General features: G+C 37.2%; 1 protein-coding gene across 2 annotated transcripts in view; it reads right to left on the bottom strand.

Annotated features, from left to right (window-relative positions):
- The window catches only part of Ret (Ret oncogene), a 149855-nt gene extending 139113 nt beyond the window's left edge, over positions 1–10742 (bottom strand). The window contains exon 1 of one of the 2 annotated variants that reach the window (XM_065218515.1): positions 10294–10742. The gene's annotated coding sequence lies outside the window, so the exon portion shown is untranslated. The remainder of the gene's footprint in view (positions 1–10293) is intronic. The other variant, XM_065218514.1, reaches the window with a different exon arrangement.
- Positions 10743–15178: the final 4436 nt, after the last annotated feature.

Raw genomic sequence — 15178 nt, 5'->3', positions numbered from 1 at the left:
CTTTGGGTAGGTTAAGTTTTGACACTGGGTCGATCCTAACTATCAGTGGAATTGTGGCATGAACAGCAGCAAACCGATTTTTTTTTCGCAACAAACGCTCTCAAAATCACCCGTGATATCTGAACAAAATATCCTAAGTGAAATTGAGTCAACGAGCTCCTTTTTGCGATATTAATAACATGTAAAATTGTGGCTGAGAGCGAGGTTGAAAGTAACCCGACACTTAATTGATTCCGCAGCTCATTTTTTCACAGGGTGGCCGGTGAATTTTAATTTTGAAATTCCAGGGTTTTTCTAGGTTTAAATATGGAAAAATTACCGGTTTATAATATTCAGTAAAAATCGAAAGTATTCAATAACTTTTTTTAAACGTGACCAAGTGCAAATTTGCGATGATATTTGTTGGTAAATTGTCTTCAATAGCAAAACTAGAGGAATCATTTTTCAACGCTGAAAGTATACTTCAACAAAATGGCACGCTTGATGTATTAAAAAATAAACCATTTATCTTTACGATATTTTAATCCATTACACACCCATTTTAAAGCCATCCCACAATTACGGGTCAGCTAATAATAATTATAAATCTGACAGACCTCCCTTAGCTCAGTCGGTAAAGGCACAGCTACAAAGCAAGACCATGCTGGAGGTGGCTGGGTTCGATTCCCGGTCCGGTCTAGGAATTTTTCGGGTTGGAAAATTTCTCGACTTCCCTGGGCATAGAAGTATGATTGGACTTGCCACACAATTATACTAATGCAAAAATGGTACAGGCATCGAAAGCTCTCAATTAATAACTGTGGAAGTGCATCTAGAACACTATGTTGAGAGCACGCAAAAAGCTAATATGCCATACGCAATAAGCTTGAAAAGCGAGGAAGAAGAAAGAAGAAGATGAAGAAGAAGAATCTGGCAGTAAAGTGTGTAAGTCAACTGGAAATGATCCTCAAATGTGGAGTGATGGTATGGTACACACACTTAGAAATAAATAATTTTACACGTGACGGAATCCATCTTTGACTTATCATGTAATTACGTACCCCGAGACTGAGAAGTTTGCTGCTCGACGAAAAGTACGTTTGATCGAGCTATATTTCGCGTCTGAAATGACTCAAATTTATGTCAGAAAGAATTTTTCAAAATCATTGTTATTATTGATTCTCTATAATAAATTAATCACTAAGGTAAGTAACGTATTGCCATAAATGGAACGCCTACCCTGTGTGGTTTCCCCAAGTAGAAAACTATAAAGCTGATGTTTTTGCAAAAAATCATAAATTCAGGGTTGTTACGAGAAATTTGAAATTAAATCCACGCCATATCCGCGCGAGCTTTAACTGAAAATCGCGCCAAATACGCGCTATAAAGTTCGATCCGCGAAAACCGCGAAATCTGCGTTGTCGTAACAGCCCTGTAATTAATTTTCTATGCGTGTATGAATATGATTAGGAATTTTAAGGTTTAGAAAAAAATCACTGAGAACTAAAAAAAAAAGTTGAGCAAATCGCTTGATATTATACTCCAAAATCAGGATAAAACCCAAGAGGCGCGCACTTTATGGCAAGAGCACGTGGTATATGAAATGTACATTTGTAGTAATTTATATACTTTGATAACAGTAATAATTTAAATTAAAGACTAAATGCGGCATGAAATGAATATTTTATTTTATTTATTTGTCGTCAATCAGTGTAGACCGTTTTACAATAGTGCTGTTGCCTTACATGCTATTTTAAAACATACGTTTTATTTGAAATTGTCAGTCAATGTAGACTGTTTTAAACTTAACGAGATGAAATCCTAGCAGTTAGTGTTCTCCTTACTGTATCTTTAGACATCGTTAGATCTATATGCTCACAATAATTATTATACACTCTCATCATTCTATTAATTGGTCCATTTTTACCATAATTCGTTCTGTGAGGTGACAGTTGAAATACATTTCGAGTTCTTAACATGCGTGATGGTACGTAAAAATTTAATCTTGCTAATATTTTTTCTGAATTTACGCGTTGTGAGATAATATCATTGACAAAGGAAATAATGGAAATTTCTCTTCGTTTCTTAAGTGTTTCAATGTTTATCAACATGCAACGGGACTCATAAGAAGGAAGGGGAAAAGAGGTCCAGCCTAGTTTCCTAAGAGCAAATAACAAAAACTGTTTATGAACTGATTCCATACGATTTATATAAGTTTCATGGTATGGAGCCCAAACCACACTGCAGTATTCGAGAATTGATCTCACGTAAGCTATATAAAGTGTTTTGATGGTATATGGGTCTTTAAAATGATAACTAAATCTTTTTATCAATCCCAACATATTATTAGCTTTGTGAATTGTGGTATTCACATGATCTACAAATGTCAACTTCGAGTCAACACAGCAAAAAAATAATTTTGATATCACGTCAAAGTGGATGCACTACAATCATGTCGAAAATATGGTGTAATATTACTTGCTAAAAAGGACTAAATTATCATTAATACAATGCATGAACTGACATTACGCTGCTTTTACTGCATTTGTTTATTTATGTGGTCATAAAAATTACATGAAATTTTCGACATGATTGTAGTGCATCCACTTTGATGTGATATCAAAATTATTTTTTTGCTGTGAAGAATTACTCCTAAGTCCCTAATTTTATCGCACCTTACAACCAGCTGGTTTCCTAGAGTACATGTAAAATCTAGAGTAGTGTTTTTTCTGGAATATGATATAATATTGCATTTTTTAACATTAATATCCAGCAGACTTTTAACGCACCAGTTGTAGAAACATCAATTTCATTTTTAAAATGTAGCAAATCAGAATTGTCAAAGATTTCCATGTACAGTTTCATATCGTCAGCATATATGAGCACATTTAAACGATTTAACACAAACTTCACGTCATCCACAAATAAAATAAATAATAAAGGACCTAAATGAGATCCCTGTGGAACTCCCGAGGTAACATTAACTGGCGAAGATATTTTTCCTTTAAAGCGGACCATCTGTGTTCTTTCTGTCAAGTATGATCCAATCCATTTTAAAAGTGTACTTGTCATACCTAAACGTTTTAATTTAAAAAGAAGTAAGGGGATGTCTACTCTGTCAAAGGCCTTACTAAAGTCAGTGTATAAAGTTTCAAAGGTATTAACTCTATCCATTGCTTCAATAGAAAAGTTCCAACAGATTAGTAGACGTTGACCGACCTTTAAAAAAACCATGTTGATTATTTGAAATGCGATGCTTAACCTGGTTAAATATTTTCTGGTTAACAATTGCTTCAAACATTTTAGGAATGCATGACATAATTGCAATACCTCTATAGTTTTTACTATCTGACCGTTTGCCAGATTTAAATATTGGATTTAAAAATGATTTCTTCAAAATTTTTGGAAAATCACCTGTTTTGAGAGATAAATTGTAAAGCCAAAACAATGGTTTAACAAAACTTGTTGCTATTTTTTTCAATAAAAATGGAGGTATTTCATCAGGACCAGGTCCTTTGCCGGCATCGAGACTTTCAAGAGTCATAAAAATTTCTTTAACAGTGATATTATTAACTGATACGTAATTTTCCCCTTCATGTAGGTAAGAAAAATAGTTCAAATCGAGAGCATTACTGGATTTCTTATATGTGTTTTGGAAAAAACGAGCAAATAGGTTACAAATATCCTCACTATCAGTGCTATCACACTCTTCAAACTGCATGCGTGATGGGAATGTACATGACTTCATTTTTTCGTTCGCGAAGTTAAAAAACGTTTTGGGATCAGATATTATATTGTTCTCTACTCTTGAATTGTAATTCTCATATGCTGACGATATTTCTGCCTCAAGTGCTCCGCAAATTTCAACGTATTTTTCTAAATTGTGTGACGTTTTAAACTTTTTATACGCCTTGTGTGCTTTTTGCTTCCTGTTTTTAATATTTCTGATTTCTTGTGTATACCACACAGGATATTTGGTGCTGTTCACTATTCTCTTTTGTCTTTTAGGAACGAATTCTTCAATAATATTGTATAAGTTAGTATAAAATATGTCAACAGCCTTGTCCATGTTGTTTTCATCTTTTAAAAGGTTTTGCCAACTTATGTTATTCAGTCTGTTGTTAAATGCAGGAACATTTGCATTTTTAAAATCATAAACTAATTCAAAATCAACAACGCTTGGGCGTGACCGATGCGAGTCTGTGTACACTGAGTATTCAATAGCCGTATGAAATTTTTCATTCTTCCATAATGGAACTGCTGCTTCTACAATACAAAAATCTTCTGTACAATTAGTAAACATAAGATCCAAATAGGAATTGAGCTGGTTACGAACATGGTTAATTTGATGAAGTCCCAAGTGGCTGCTTTTATCAAAGATGAATTACAAAGTATCGTTTTCACCTACAATTGGTAACAACAGAGAATCATTATCACTATCCTGTATAAAATTAACAGTATTCTGGTTAAAATCTCTATAAATATGAATTTTGGTTCTTGCATCTTCTCTTTGAATTTTAAGTTCTGCAGCAGTGAAAAACTTTTCGTAAGCTGGTTTTTTGGAAAAGTGTGGAGGAAAGTAGACAGAAGCGAAAAGATGTTCTTCGCCGTTTATTAAAATTTTAACCCACACATCTTCAAATTCTTGTTGGCTTTCACTAACAATTTGTTCAGCTTGAAATGTAGCATTCACAGCAATAAGTACACCACCACCTGATTTTTTACCTGATAATGATAAATCGCGGTCACATCGAAAAACACAAAATTTACCACCAAAGACCTCTTCGCTATTAATACTATCAGACCAACTAGTTTCTGTTCCAATTATTATATCATATGTGCATCCGCTTATTTTATTTTGAATTTCATTTATTTTATACGCACTACGCATACGGTTAACATTTTGGCAATAGACTGTAGTTTCACTTAAAAAAGAGCTACTTGATAAACTAGCGACATGGTCACTTACGTCGTGCTGGTCAGGGGGTGAAGTGGCTGCATCCTGTCCGAAATCCCTCAAGTTATGTGAGATGCCATGATCCTCGGGCTCAGCTATGTTGTCATATTCTACCTCAGGTGAGTGCGTCAGTGGTGCCGAAAACACGCATGTCTACATGTGCACGGCTGACACGATGTAGAGGAAGAATTCCCCGGAGCCATACCATGTGAATTCTGAAGACCGCTTACTGGGTACGGGTTTTTAGTTTCCCTTTTTTCAAACTGCATCGTAGGTTGATAATTAACCGGTGGTTTGTTGAAGACATTTTTTGCTGCTGAAAGCAGCTCTCGATCAGGTGGAAGAAAACGGGGGTTGCCATGATTTCTGATGTGGAATTGGTAGGAACTGTTGTTTTTGTTATTGCTGTTAATGTTATCCTGTTCGTTATGTCGAATGATGCTCCGGTGACCGAAAATGTTGCTGTGATTGGTACTGTAACCGTTGTCGGAATTCATGTTTCGATGATTACGATGCTTTAAACTGTTGCTGTGTATGTTGTTCCTTACGTTAGAATAATTTCGTGCTGTATTTTGTTTCCTTTTCTTTCTAGCTTTTTCAGCATGTTTTTGTTGATTTAGCCGTAGTGATTTGCGCGCGTCGTAATCTGACCAGTCTGCTTTCCAGACCCTCCTCATGCCCAAAAGACGCCATCCTGAGTCATCAACGTTTTGCTCATTGTTTAACTCTTCCAGCAAACTGGGGAGAGGGTCAGGTGATGGTGATATCACTTCGTATGGGGAGTCTGGCGTATTAAGTGTGACACAGTTAATTTGGGTTTCGATGTTGCCAATACCAGCCGATAACGATTTCAGCTCATCTTATACAATACCTAACCCTAGTATAGGGTTTTGTTGCATTGCAACAGTAGAGCACAGGTCAGAAGTTATATTGCTTATATTTTTCAGCTCGTCCTTGAGAAAGTTAAGGTCTTCGGAAATTCCTGATGTCATTGTTGGCATTGAATTTGCAAAATTTTCTTGTGAAGCTTTCATCGCTATGTCAAAAAGCGAGGTAATGTGGTTTTTAATAGCACTAACGTTGTCAGTAGAACCACTGCTTCCAGTTGCCGTCAGCTGTTTTTTTTTATATCGACGAGTAAAGCATCGAGTCGGTCGATCGCTTCATGGACAATGTCAGCATTATTTGGGTGAACCGTGGAGCGATGAGTCACCTCTGTGTTTTTGTTGACTTGGTCGACCAGCCGCGCTTGTTGCTCCACAAGCGCGTTGAACTCAAAACTAGCCGTTATCATAGTTTGGCATGAGCTACAGCATGGTAATACATAAGACAAAATGTTGATTGTCTTGTCTCTCTTGTGAATTGAGCTCCTCTGAACCGGCACAGGTACAGATAATCCTAGGCACGCTGCGTGGAATTGACGCGGGCATCCAGCACATTTCCACATGCCGGATTCAGTGGAAGAATCCACAGCACAAATTTCACAGCTCATTTTAACGGCGTACAACAACAAAAGTTTAAAAAAAATACACACACGCAAAACGGTACCCGCACGCAAAAAATAAAATAAAAATAAAATGAAAACGAAATTAAAGCGCACGCGGCTAGGAGCGACTGAAAAACGCGTCCACACTGATTGACGATTGACGAAATTAACCCATAATTGATTGACGAAAAAAACCCATAATTTAAAATGAATTAAACCCATTAAATGACATGGGAATTCAAAAACCAGTTCAACGGTAGTAATAACCAAAGCTGGCAACATCCGGCCATGAGTGTTCACTCGGCTTCGACAGAAGCAGGCCACTCTCGATACATGTGTCACGCGATTGTCTGTTTACTCGGCAGCAACCATCGTGTGGTTCTCCTCATTGTTCTTCATCAGCAGTTCTTTTGGTCGATGCGTCATCGACTTTGGAAAGCAACCGTTTCGTGATGAGTGCTGACCACGTTTTGCGTCCATTGCTGCAATGGAAGCGCTCTGCCCTTCGTTGGCGATACTGCTATACAATGAAATTACTGGAAGTGGCTCTCATTCTGATGGAGGAGGCTTATTGGATAGCAAAAGATAAAGTTTTTATTTATTGTGTTGTATACTTTGACTACAGCTTTAAGATGTATTGCATAGTGAACAAGAATCATCGGCTCCGTAAAGTTAATTCGATTGAGCCTTATCAAATAAATTAATAAACAACACATCCGGTCATGTTTCAGGAACCACCGGCACCAGTTTCTAGCTAAGTAATAGCTTAAATAATAGATTAAAATATGCTTGTGGATTGATTGATTTGGGCTACTAAATGGTGAGTTGAGAACTTGGAAGGAGCGGGATACCTAGCTCTGGTCCTCACAAGTTCCTACCTTACGCTTCCCCAAGTGATATGATAACAAAAGTCTACTACCTGAAACATAGGCACAGCTGGGTGGCGCAGCCTGGGCAATGTTGCCAGTCCGGCAATAGCAAACTGAAGAGGTGCGACGGGAACACTGATGCGATAACCATAGTACGGTGACAGGAATTGCTTTACCAAACCCGAGCGTCTGTTCACCATGGAGGTGCGGGTCAAAACGGCGTCTGTTCTCCATGTTAGGAGCGACTGATCACCGTTCCAGGACTCTACACGGTAAGAAAAAAGTACCCAACGGCCAGTTCACTTTTACCTACTTTTGACTAGTTTGTCTAATTTTCTCCTTCTAATGTTGTCAAAAAAAAAGGAGTAAAACCACCCAACAGGGGTAGTAAAGTGTGGGAACCCAACGTTGGGTATAATCATATTTACCTGTTGGGTACAACTAACTTACTTTTGGTTAAAAAGCTAGTGGAAAATTCCATACGAACTGCACACAAGTAAATGAAAATTACTTTGACCTGCTTTACCTACTTTTGGGTTCCTGCACTATAGTGCCGAAATGAGTGAAAAGAACTTAATTTTGGGTACTTTTTTCTAACCGTGTAGAACCGTAGGACTCTAAACAGAGCTGTGCACGCCAGAAACCACCATCGAAAAAATATAAAGTTGCAAATACCGAAGAAAGAAGATGACTTCTTCGGACAGGAGAGGACATCAAGACCTTATCCCGATTTGTAAGGTAAGTAAAGATGAATTGATTTGGATTGGATGTTTGACTTGGATAATTTTAAAGTCACACATCCTGCTTATACCGCATTTTCAAGATTTCACATATCAGGGTAATGTGCTGTAAATGTACTAAATTTGAATAGTTAGTGTTTGTATTAATATGATAATACGGAAAATATCATTCTGATAGTTGATTATCATTATTATTTAGCTTTATTAAGGAGGCTTTCAGCCTTGGGCTGGTTCGCCTCCAATGATAGTTGATGTTAATTCAAACTATTTTTAATTTTTATTTGTTGATGAATGTGCGACTGCTTTGATCAATTTTGAGTAATTATGAGTTACTCATATTTACTCACTGCAAAAATAATAACTCTGAGTACGGCTGGCTTGCCCCTTGTTTTTGAATTTTCCACCGAGTTCCGCAATTCAAAAACCCGATAAAACCTTACTGGCTGGATTAATGTGTACGTTTGTTCCGATGCTTTAGTTCTTAAGCTACAACACAAAGCCCGTTAGAGCGCATTGTATGAATATTTACCCTCATTGTTCTCAAAAATAAAAGAAGTTCTCCTAGCGAAATCATTTTTTTCGCCTTCATCCGTACACGCACTAAGATCGACAAGTTGACAAATCTACAGCATCGATCGGATTCAGGTCGTGTTGTCCATTTCTCGCTCAACTATTCAAACGGACCATCGTTTTTCGCTTCCATTATTAACTCGGCTACAAAAACGTTTACATATTTTTCGTATTGGATGCTGGATAGTAACTATTTTCATCGCACACATAGGATGAACTTGGAATCAATAAGCAATATCGTAACAATTCATTACCTTCATGAAAAGGTAAATACATTTAGAAGCCATCTATAGTGGAATCCATTTTTATCATATCCATTCGAAAAAAGAGGTAAAGCGTGGGTTGTGCTTAGTAGGACGGTAATCAAATAAAAAAAATAAAACAATCAGGTTTTACCGGAAGTTTTTCTTCAGTGTAGAGAGTAAAGAGTTTGTCATGATGGAAGTATTCAGATTTGTAGGTTATACGACGCTCAGGTGGGTCATTTTTTTTATTTACACAGAAGTAACTCACCTGTGACTCCGAACTATTTTCATATAACTTAATAGAAGGTAGACAATATGAAAATAAATCCTAGGGAGCATTCATCAAGTGTTTCCCGCAAAATTGAGAAAAACCTATCTCCTCTTCGTTCCTTCATAACTTAAGCGAACCCCACACGGTGAGAAATAGTGTCAATACTTACAAGTATTGACAATATTATTGATGATGTCAATATCGATGTAGGGGAGGAGGGCATAGTGAACAGGTGGGGCATAGTGAGCATCCCGCAGTTTGGCCCTGGATCTCTAGCTGCATGAAACAAATCAACTGGTAGTAGGTTCAATATCATTATGATATTGATCCTACCACCAATAAATTTGTTATGAACGGCCGGAAGTCCAAGCTGGTGCACGGGATGCTCACTATGCCCCACCTGTTTACTATGCCCCTCTTACCCCTATTCACGTCAATATAGAATGTATTGACAATACGATTATTGTCAATACAAATTGTCGCGTGGGGTGTACTTTAGAGTGTGAAGTGGGTACTTGAAGAGAAAGGGAACGAAACACTTTTTTGAAAAATTCAAATGCAATTTTTTCGTTCAAAACCGAAATGTAGTTTATGAAGATTTGTTCACTGAGTTCCGCTTGCCAAATAGAAAACAGTGAAAACATTTTCATAAACATAATTTGAATAAAAAAAACTGCAATTGAACTTGTTTAAAACTATTCAGCGTCCCCCCCTTACATCCTTTACTGCATGATGATCCAAAATATACTGAAACCATAAACGAATGATAAAATTATACCACAGTGGCTGATACCTCGAACACGCCGTTAAGCACTTTTTCTTGTACTTTTCTATTAGGACCTTCTAGTACCTATTGCAAAATATAATAACCGATAAATCGCTGTCTGGCCAAGCTGAATGCTGTTTTTCATATTCGAAAATTCATGCGTTGTCGAAAAACATCCCAAAAACTGTCCTCTACAAAAACGGTCCTCTACTTAAGGAAATCAAATTAGGATATGTTAATTTAAATTGTTCAAGCAGAAACACCTTGCTGATATGTAAGAACGTAAAAATAGCACTTCTTTCATCGCTAACAAGCGGTTTCAAATTCCTCACATTTTCCACATTCTTATGAATGGAACTCAGCGAGTAAAACACACTTTCTTTGCGTGGAAACAGAAAACCGTTATACACCTACCTGTATGAGTATGTTTTCATTCATAAATCCGAACATCTACGATCGCCGCCGTACCGTACCACCCTGATAAAAGCGCCGATTCCTATTGGAATTCACCAGTCCAGGCGTCTACGACGAACTATTTCGGGTGTGAAATCCGATACAAAAACGACAATGCACTTCCTTTAAAATAAAACACCTTCCTGAAACACGCGTTCCGAACAGTGATTTGAATTACGTTTCAACACTCACTCTTTTCAGTGATAGTAATCGGAAACCACTTTTAATAGGGGTTCTTCGGAATTTCCCACATAGGAAGAAAAAAAAAACTTTCACTACACTTTCGCTCATCGACTACTCAGAATACACTCTGCTGCGCTTTTTCGTTCTGGGGCAATCCGAAAGGCTTTTCACAACGGTTGGGGTTACTTTCTACTTCTGGCGGCCGTTTGGTTCTTTTGTTCGACCGAACACAGCAAGTGATAAAAGTCAACTGATGATGCTTTCGCGACGTCCGAGTCTGTTATCCAGTTTTCGTGCTGAAGGCTCTGCTCTTGTTCTCCACACATCATCATCGTCATCAGAGCAAATCAAAACACACGTTCGGGTGGGATGGCTGCGTCCTGCATTCGGTTGTGCGAAAAAAGCTCTCATTCTCTCATGGATTGGTTTACTCTCTTTCTATTATCAAATTTTGCGCGCGCTTTTGAATTTTCACATTCTACAGAGAGAACGAAATTACAACACAGAGCGTTCATAAGGGCCAATATTGCAAACGTAAACAATGGCTTTTTCGTAAATTTTTGCAATTAAAAGTCTATCCATAAGCCACCAATTCCATCTGATAGGGAGACTCCCCCAATAATCGTGGTTCTCGAAAAATTCGCGGAAGAAAGCCATTGTTTATGTTTGCGACATTGGCCTTTATGGCAGAAAAGTCTAGAAATTCTCTGATTGGATACCCGAAAAAAAAATTACAGTGAAATTTTCAGTGGAAACAATGCTCTAACATTAATATTTATTTTCGACAATAAAAATGATTGTTATAATGTTGTACCCTTCCGAAAACGGCAAAACTGCTTCCTAGATGTACAATGAATGTACATAATAAAATATTGTTACAATGATTTTTATCGTCTTTTTCATTTATTTTATTGTTAACATGATTCGATCATGAACAATAATGAACAACTCTATTACAATAAAAAATGTTGTTACATTAAATATTGATGTGTTTTCATTGTGGGCTACGTCACGAACAATAAAAATAAATCTAATTGAAGCATGCAGACTATGAGAAGGTCAGCAACACTGCCAATGTAATCTAGATAGGCGCTGCTCGTATGGCTGTGGCTTTGACAGTTCGTTTGGCTCAAAACCAGCCAGTCCGCGTCCGTTCATCTCTTATCCTAGACCCTCTCTAAAGCTGGGTTAAGATGGTTCAATTCAGCGTTCAACTCACTTGAAGCAACACTTGAAGTGCGAAACGAACGTCCAGAAATCTGACCGATATCGGACTTGCTCTATTCGTTGCCAAGTCAATTCAACGCCTACGACCAGATCGGTTTGAGTTGAATTCAACTCACTTGCCTCATCTAAATCCCGCTTAATGCAGACCTTTTCCTGACTGCACGGACATAATCATACAATAATAATAAAAAAAATCCACCACTTGAAGATGTAAGGAAGGAACTCTCAGGTGGAAGCATATTTCATGGGCGATTCTCTCCAGTCGAATGTATTAATAATCATACAATAATAATAAAAAAAATCCACCACTTGAAGATGTAAGGAAGGAACTCTCAGGTGGAAGCATATTTCATGGGCGATTCTCTCCAGTCGAATGCATTAACTTATCAACGACGCTCAACCACCAAGAAGGCGTGACCTAGGGAGATCGAGTGCAGGGGAGTTGGCCTGCATTTCTCACAAGTTGCGGATCGAATCTCAATCCAAAATAAGTAAAAAAGGACTCACCCGTAACAGACATACCACCCCCTTCCCTTCCCGGGGCGATGTTTTATTTTTTCGAATTTTTTAAAAGTCGATAAAGTAGATCTGTCAAGCCAACACATACACTCTAAAGTACACTGTTATTTTTTTTATCAATAAATTCGCCAACCAACAGTGAAATAACAATAATATATACTGTTATTGAAAAAAAAATGATATGGGGAAATCTCGAAAATTTTATTGTTAAGATACTTAACAACCCCCCTTTTTTATTGTAAATTTTCCATTTACCATGAAATTTACTGTTTAGTACAACATAAATCCAGGTAAATTTATTGTAGACGTAACAATATAAATCATTGTTAAGGCAATAATTTTCGTCTTATTGTTACATTGTTTTTTAATGTATTTTTGTTGTTATTTTTTTCGGGTATGGAAGTGAAGGCCGGCGCACAATGCATACGTTTTCGGGTTTTTTTTGACAGATGGGCTAACTGTCAAAAAACCTGAAAACGTATCTATTGTGCGCCGGCCTTGAGTGTTCCTAGTCGCTATATGTATTACGCATTTCCCACCAAACTGGACAAATAAGCGCGTTTTCACTTATTAAAAAGTGTGATAAAAGTGCACGTTTACGTCAAACCGTTTGGTTGTCTTCGGTGCACTTATTCCTTATGGAGTAAGGAATAAGTGCACTGAAGACAACAAAACGATTTGACGTAAACGTGCACTTTTATCACACTTTTTGCATTTTTGGAGCAGTCCAGTTTTAGTTGCAACTAACAATAAATAGTTTGGCGAATAGAATTTGAATCTACACAGTAAGAAAAAAGTACTCGGCTCCAGATGACAAGCATTTTGAGTTAGTTCGCAGTACTCAGGTGTGTATCAAGCTGAGTACTGCGAACTAACTCAAAAATGCTTGTCATCTGGGAGCCGAGTCGAACTGTCAAACGGGAGTCAAACATACAAAAGAGCACAGAAGTCATGTGGGTAGTTACTGTTTGAACCACAAGCAACGATGCCAGATAAACAGACTTTTGTACACGATAAAGGTGGACACTATCTTTTTTGAACCCTTGTAACTTTAATTATAATAACGATTTTAATCTCATTAGATATAAAAATAGTTACAAATATTAACTAGTTATTGCATTAATTCTAGCTTCAGGAAATACTTCATTTGATATTTTTTGGATACAATTAAAAAAGGGTGACCACTTTTTTCGTGTACACAAGTCTGTATATATGGCATCGTTGACCACAAGTAAAGGTATTGTCACCTACTGAAAACAAATTAGGGGCTGTTCATAAACTATGTAGACTTTTTAGGGGGGGAGGGGTTAACAATTATCAACGGCCCATACAAATTTTAAATCTTTTGTATGGACAATTTTCTACGCAGGGGGGGGGGGGTTAACGAATCCCAAAAAACCGTCTACGTAGTTAATGAACAGCCCCTTAAGAATTATAATTGTGAAACTTTCGAAACATCAACCTTAGTAGGCGGATAATGTAAATCATCGATCGTGATGCTCAAATAAGTTTTATTTGATATTAATAATAATGACAAAACTGGGTTACGAATTGCTAAAACAAGAATTTAATCAAACTTTATAAGAGTCATGTGAGCTTTGTCGGCAGGTGCACTCCCAACACCATGTATACGTTATTTGTGGAGCAGAGAAGGAGGAGCCAAGAGTTCATTTGGCAGCATGTATATACGATTTCGTGAGCTGTTTCGCAAAACAATTTAAAGCTTCGAAAGATTTTCAAGATGTTTTCTTGCTCACTTGAAAAATTAAACCGACAGAGTTCGCAATACCCAGATACACACCAAATATCTTAAATATTGTTTGGTACTTTTTTTGCTGGATACGTTCTGTAAAATATAATTTCCACCGAAAGTTTTGTAAAAAATATAATTTCACCAATTTCCGCAATCAAAACTGCTGAATTTCCGTAAATTAAAATGTTTTACCGAAAACTGAAAACAAAAATTACCGAACAAAATTGTAACGGGCTGTAATTACACGATACTGTAAAAAGCTTAGCGAATGTACTGTAAAAATAATCTTTTACAAAAACAAACCGTAGTAAAGTAATAGATTATTGTAAACATTACCGAACAGGTTTGTAAAGTTCATATTGTATCTTAATTCTTTATCACAATACAATTGCGTGTGCTCGAACTAGTATTCTGAGAAAAGCATTAAATTTTAACAAGATACCGCATACCCAACAAACAATCGTCTATTGAAGAAACGACTTCTTGGCCATTTTATTCAACTGCATGCTTAATTGTACTTGTACTATTTTTAATAATAACTTCTGTTCAGGCTTTAAATATATTCTACACACTTAGTTTTTTTTACCGAGCTCGGCTGTGCAAATCTCGGCAAAAAAAGTTTTGCTGAGATCTCAGCAAACATTTCATTTGTTTGCTGAGATTCAGCTAAGCTTTTTCCGAAAGTCAGCAGTCAAATGTCACTTTTGCTGAGATCTCAGTGAAACTTTTTTTGCCGAGATTTGCACAGCCGAGCTCGGTAGAAAAAACTAAGTGTGTACCCTAAATTAAGTTTAATTGACGTAAATTTGCGAATATGCAATTTACTCAAAAGTAACTTATTGGGCTGAACTGGGCTACTAAATGGTGAGTTGACTAAATGGAAGGAGCGGAATACCTAGCTCTGGTCCTCACAAGTTCCTACTTCACGCCTCCTCGAGTCATATGATAACAAAAGACTACCAGCTGAAACATGGACACAGCTGGGTAGCGTAGCCTGGGCAATGTTGCCAGTCCGGCAATAGCAAAGTGAAGAGGTGCGACGCGAACACTGGCACGGTAACCATAGTACCATAGAGGTAACTCTAAGACCACTGGGTCCCGAAGAAAATCATTATTATTTTTGGCTCACTCAGTACCAGAACAACGGTCCCAAGCAGTCC

Source organism: Ochlerotatus camptorhynchus, unplaced genomic scaffold, assembly GCF_037179485.1.
Source record: "Ochlerotatus camptorhynchus isolate MF236.1 unplaced genomic scaffold, CSIRO-AGI_Acam_v1.1 ptg000088l, whole genome shotgun sequence".
NCBI classification, from domain to species: Eukaryota; Metazoa; Arthropoda; class Insecta; order Diptera; family Culicidae; genus Ochlerotatus; species Ochlerotatus camptorhynchus.
Note: the sequence above shows the minus strand (reverse complement) of the source record. Positions and strands in the feature narration are given on the sequence as shown.